The following is a 6,500-nucleotide window of genomic DNA, read 5'->3' on the forward strand; positions in this document are numbered from 1 at the left end:
GCTCTCCGGCTGGCGCGAGACATCTAGCGACCAATGTAGGCATGTTCCCCGGCTACTGCTAGGGTTGGCGTTAGGAGTAGATATATGGTCAACCCAGTTACCACTGCCCTATGAGCTGGATTTTTGTACTTTGCAGACTTGCTGATATCTCTGAGACCCTCGCCATTGGGGTCATAACACACAGTCACGGAGCGCATAACACTTTTGTTTCTGGCAGCTACTTAGCATACGGCGCTTTTGTCTCTGGCAGCTACTGAGCGCACGGCACTTCTCTCTGCCGCTGTAGTGCTTGAGGCAGCAGGGACCAAACAACGCAGCCCATCGTGGCGCCGATGCTCAGAGGATGATGCATGCTGCTCACCTGGCTAAGGGCGGCTGCTGATTCCCACCAAACTGCCCTGAAATATGGACGAGTGAGAGGTGCAAAAACAACGCATTGCACTCGGACCAATGTTTCTCTATGGGGCAACTTCCATCTGCCGTATATTTCTCGGCCGTATTTTATGGGCTGAGAAAATCACAGCATTCAGCATTTGTCAGCATATTGCACAAAAAATGCCAATGAAAGTCTATGGGGGCGAGAAAAATATGGATTACACACATGCATGTGAATTGCGAGAAATAGGAAAGACTTTTCCAGGTGACAGGAAATGGGCTAAGCCATTATCATGAAGCTTAGACATGCTAATTAGCTAAAAAAACGCTCCAGACCTCCCAGAAGAATGTCTCCACGGAGTCCTGCAGCATGTCCTCCTTCATAAACATGGAGATGCTTCTTGTTCTGGTCCAAGAAAGGTCAGAAATATGGGACCAGAGGGATGCACACTACTCCAACCAGGCCAGAAAAGAGGTGGCATGGAGGAGGATATATGGGCTAATTTTTGCTGATTTTGAAGACCATCCACGTGAGGGACAGCAACAAAAAAGTAAGTTCACTCCTGTTTTGAAATTAATATTACAAACTGTGCTAAATAACAGTTTCACACTATCCCCTTAAATCCTAGTCTGATGTTCTAAATCTAATTATTATGAATGCAGATAATGTTTTAAAAATATAGCTTACTAGGCCACATGACTATGTCAAATCTCACTAAACTTCTTGTTCAGATGTGCAATGTCCTTATACATTATTTTATTGTGTGTCATTGCAGTGGAAGATGTTATGAGACGCTGGCGCAGCATCCGCGACCAGTATAGGCGGGAAAGACAGCAGCGGTCCAGGAGTGGTGCTTCCGCACCTACAAAGTGGAGGTACATTTATTATGACCGGCTGGCTTTTCTGGATTCCAGTATGGATCTCAGACCGTAAGTACATACATCACACCACATTACACATATGTATTTTATGGTCATATGTTTAATATTTTTTTTTATTTCACACTTCGAAAACTAAAGTCCAACCTCACTGAGAGGAAGACATAGTCGGTTTCTGAGGCCATTATTGATCCGGCCAGGGAAGGTGAAGAGGTGGCTGGCCCACCTTCTCAGCCTTCCAACTGCATCCCTCAAGATCCTCCTGCACCAGCACCAGAAGCTCCTCCAACAACAGGCCCAGAAGCTGCACCAGCACCCGTCAGCCTGGAAGATCCAGGAAATAGCAGCAGCCCTACCTATCTCTGGAGGCCTCCCCACAGCCTGCTGTGATATCTCGCTGTGGGCGACAAAGGAGAGAGAACCCTGCCTCAGATACAAGGAGGCATGTGGATACGGGGGTTCTGAATTATCTGGCCAGGGTTTCCCAGGATGAGGGTGAGGAAGCATATTCCCGCAATCTGGCCCGGTACCTCCGTCCCCTACCCTGTGAGGTGAGGCTACGTGTAAGAGGGTGCATTCAGATCCTTATTGATGCATGCACACCCCCCAATACCCCTGTCACACCGTTCTGTCTGTATCTGGTTTTCGGCATGACAATGCATATGTTTGCTTTAACCCTTTGCTCTTTTCCCCCTAATTTGAGCTGGGATACTGTTGGCTGTTACCGGGATGGAGCCTTCTCAGCGCTGCGCAGCCATACATGGTGGTTAGGTCTTTTCTATTGCTTGACCATCCACAAGTGCGGTCCCTGGTTGCCGCTGTGGAAGCTGTCCGCGGGTTGTGAGGTCATTTGCAGCTGGTGCATGACTTTCCACGTGGGTCAGTGCTTGCAGTTACAGCCTGGTGCCCTGAGCCTCAGTTCCTGCACTGATTGTGCTGTAATGGTTCCTGTTTGTGTTTAGGGCGTGCGCGGCCACACGTCCCCTGCTTTTATCAGGGTTAGGGTGTGTACTTGAAATGTTGTCCCCAGCCAATTGCTGAGGGGCAGCTCCTATATAAAGTTCCCCTGCCCTATGGGCGGGGCCTGAGCTACTCACAAAGCTCCTGAACTTTGCTATGTGTGTTTGTGTTCCTGCACCTCTCCTGTCTATGTTTTGGTACCAAAGTCCTTGCCTTGATTCCTGTTTTGTCCTGTTCTGGCGCCTGTCCTGGAGGCGGTATATCCAGGCCCGAATCCTTGATCCTGTATCTGTCCTGTACCTGAACCTGTCTGAACTGTGTCTGCTGTGATTAGGTTTACTTGAATCCCTCTGCATCTGGAGCCTCGCACCCAGTGATTTTGAGTCTCTTGTAACCGGTGCTTCTGCTGAGCATCTACTACTCTGTGCTCTGGATACCATGCGGTGCTAGCACCTGGCAGGCCCAGCAATCCTGCGGATCTAGCACCATCCCACTTGAGTTCCTTCCTAGGTCCGATGCCCGGAGCCTGACGACCGCAGTCTGGAACCTGATGACCGCTGTCTGGAGATTGGAGCCTGATGACTGTGGTGGTGCCTGTAGGTTGTGTCGGATGTCAGGACCAAACGACTCCTGTCTGATGTCTGCCAGTGACCCTGGGTCCAGATGTCCTTATGTCCTGTCTGTACCCTGTAACCCTGCCTGTGTCCTGATGTCCTTCCTGTGTCCAATGTCCTGATGTAACTGATGACCTGGGCTGCCATGCCAGTGTCCCAGATGTCTATCCGGTATTCCTGATGTCCTACCCTGATGTCCTGATGACCTCATGTACCCTGATGTCCTGACGTCCTCGTGTATCCTGATGTCTTGTCTGTATCCTGATGACCTTGTGTACCCTGATGTCCTGCCTGTGTCCTGCTGTCCCGCCTATGTGTGCCTCGGTTGGTGCCTTGGGGTCCATTGGGTGGTACCCTTCTGGGAGGTGTGGAATCAGGAGCCTGACATCATTATGTTTTGTTTATGTACTGTGTGACTTTACTTTAGTAAACTTTACGTTCTCTAAACCTGAAGCTGTACGTTGTAATCAATTCCTACATGCATGTCTCTTTCCTTGTCCACATGCTCAGCTGCCACAGAACCCTGGTCTCTGCCCTCCCCTGGTTTGGGTTGGCCCAGGTCCCCCTCTGGGGTATAAAGGATCCGTATTGCGTCCCTCGCCCTTGTGGTTGTTTGGCGTGGGGGCGTCTATGGGCTGGGCCACATCAGCGGCTGCAGCTGACCGTGACAACCACATATCAGGTGCTTGAATTCTTGGAGAGGTGGCAGCTGTCACCCCATAACCTCATGAGAGTTCAAACAACTCCACAAGTGCATGCTCAACAGGGATCTGATGCACCTCCTCCACATGTGCCTACATCTCAACCCATTCCCCCCAAACCAACCATGGGCACAACAGGGACAAGTGGCATCCTATAACCAACCTTCTCAATATGGCCACGTGTACAGACCCAGTGATGGAGGCTGGTCCCAACCTGGGTTTGGATGACATGGCCATATTGGGGGGTATGAGTCATGTGGGTTCCATAATCCCCAGGAGTCTCATGTACAATATCTCTATGGTTACTTGGCTAGTCTCCAATCTGAGCATGAGCAAAATCTGCAGCAAGGCCAAGACACATTGTGAAGGACAATTTGGTCAACAAAGGCAGCAAGAGAGAGAGTCTGGACTGCCGCTATCACCTTCACCGTTTCAAAATCTGTAATTTGGTTTTTGTAATGTCTTTTGTAGTGATGAGTGAATAGACTCGTTGCTCGGGTGGTCTCTGAGTATTTGTAAGTGCTCGGAGATTAAGTTTTCATTGCCGCAGCTGAATGATTTACATCTATTAGCCAGCTTGATTACATGTGGGGATTCCCTAGCAACCAGACAACCCCCACAGGTACTCAGGCTGGCTAACAACTGTAAATAATTCAGCTGCGGTGATGAAAACTAAATCTCCGAGCAGTCATAAATACTCGGAGGTCACTCGAGCATGCTCGGGAAAACCCAAGCAATGAGTATATTCGCTCATTACTAGTCTTTTGCTGTTGCAAAATAAGTTTTGTTTCTGCTTTGAAATTTAAAGTATGTGTTACAAATATGTATGACCAAAGTTCTCTGGCCACAGAATCCTTATGACTTTAATATGGTTTTGATTAGTACAAAATTTGTTTTTGGTGTTATAAAAAAGTTTTAAAAGCCAATTTATGTTTCTTCTTACAATAATTAATACAACATACCAAATTAGATTAAAAACCATCTCTTAAAGAAGTAAAATCAACACACATAGTAACTTAAATGAAAAAATTATTTTTATATAGACAAATTTTAAACTTATAACATAGAGATAGCATGATCTTGTCAGAGAGTAGCACCCTGAGGTGTAGCAAAGTAATTTGTAAAGATATCACGGACTTTCAGTCCTGAAAGTGGATGACGCTGAGGGATAACATGAGGTGTAGGCCTACCCATATTGCCCAACACACCTTCAGCACCACCAGATGAAGAGCATTCATGAAGTCGGGTGAAATTATGTAGGGTCACACAAGGTTTGATTACTTCATTGACGTTGCCTTCACTCAGCTGAATGGCTGACTGGAGGACCCGCCATTTGGCACAAAGAATGCCAGTCTCCACCAGTCGCCATGAACGTGATAGATGCAAGTTAAATATCCGACACTGGTGGTCCAGGTTTCGACGGGGATATGGCCTCATTACATGCCTGGTTAACTGGAAGGCCTCATCTGCCACAAGGACATATGGCACAGATTCTACATTGGAGCCTGGAAGTTGACGAGGTGGTGGTAGGTCCAGCTGGTTATTGTGCAGCCGCCAACCCATAATGGAAGAAATGAAGACTCTAGAGTCTCCAGTTCTCCAATGAGCCCAAATATCTACAATTATAATAATAATAATAATAATTTTTATTTATATAGCGCCAACATATTCCACAGCACTTTACAATTAAATTATAAACCTGTAGTGACAGTCAACCAGAGCCAACAACACTACAGAAAAATATTGTTTATAATTATAGAATTGGGAACCTGAGTTCAGCGGCTTACGCACACAGATGTATTTGCCACCAAGGGCTCCAATGCAATTTGGGAATTGACAATGCTCCTGAAACCCACACACAATCCGCATCCAGTCTTCCATCTTGGGCTCAGGCGTGATCAGTTGAAGAAGTCTGGACCAGATATCTGCATAGGTAGACCGGACTATGCCGGAGATAGTAGCCCTCCCAATCAAAAATTCCAGATATAGGGCAGCATATCAAAGGCCAGTTGTCAGGAAGCTGAAAGCAGACAAAAATCCAAATTACAAGGTATGAATTATTTAGAACATTCGTAGAGACCACAAGTACTGTGTGGAACTTACAAGCCAGGCTAGCAGTACTGTAATAATTATAGGGGATAACTCAGGAGACTCTTTGCGTGGAACAAGACAACTACAGGACACAGTTTTATAAGTGGTAAAGTCTATATTATCACACGGTGATTCAAACAGGTGCAGAGAGAAACTCAAGTCCCCAACACTTGGTGTAAATATAAAATGCAGCTTAGCAGTCTATAGGAAACTTCAGAGGAAAATGCAATCACGCAGAAATTCTATGAAGCACAATTATTCTTGAGGATACTTGACACGAATAAATCCTTGTCTTAGTCCAATCACAGATAGATAAGCTTATAAGGCAGTTCAAATCATATCTTAGCTCAACCAGGGAGGCCTGGTTAATAGTCTCAGGTTCTTGCAGAGCAGAAATAGCTTACATGTCCAGCAAATGCAGATGGAAGTAAACACGAGCAGCAGATGAAGGAGGATTACTGGAAACTGGTGGGTGCAGCAGGAACTCAGAGCAGAGTACCAGGATCACCACACAGGAGCAGGTATATAGCCAGGGAGTAATCAGAGGTCAGGAGCTGGATGCAAGGCAGAATACTCTAGCACAGACTGAAGGCTGGGGTGGAGTTTTATAGCAGGAAGACAGTGCACATGAGACCAAAGACGCCATCTTGGAAAAGGGCAGTAATGCACAAAAGGTAAAAAATGTTCAGAGTCCTGACATTACTCCCTCCTTAGAAGCGGCCTCAGGACGATCCTGGACCTGGTTTCTCAGGGAATCTCTGATGAAATTGAGAAATCTTCTGTTGGGCATTGATGTTTTCCACAGGTTCCCAAGAGTCTTCCTCAGAGGGATATCCCTGCCATCTTATCAGATATTGGAGCCGATTCCTGCGAATCCTGA

Source organism: Ranitomeya variabilis, chromosome 2 (genome assembly GCF_051348905.1).
Source record: "Ranitomeya variabilis isolate aRanVar5 chromosome 2, aRanVar5.hap1, whole genome shotgun sequence".
In the NCBI taxonomy this organism is placed as follows: domain Eukaryota; kingdom Metazoa; phylum Chordata; class Amphibia; order Anura; family Dendrobatidae; genus Ranitomeya; species Ranitomeya variabilis.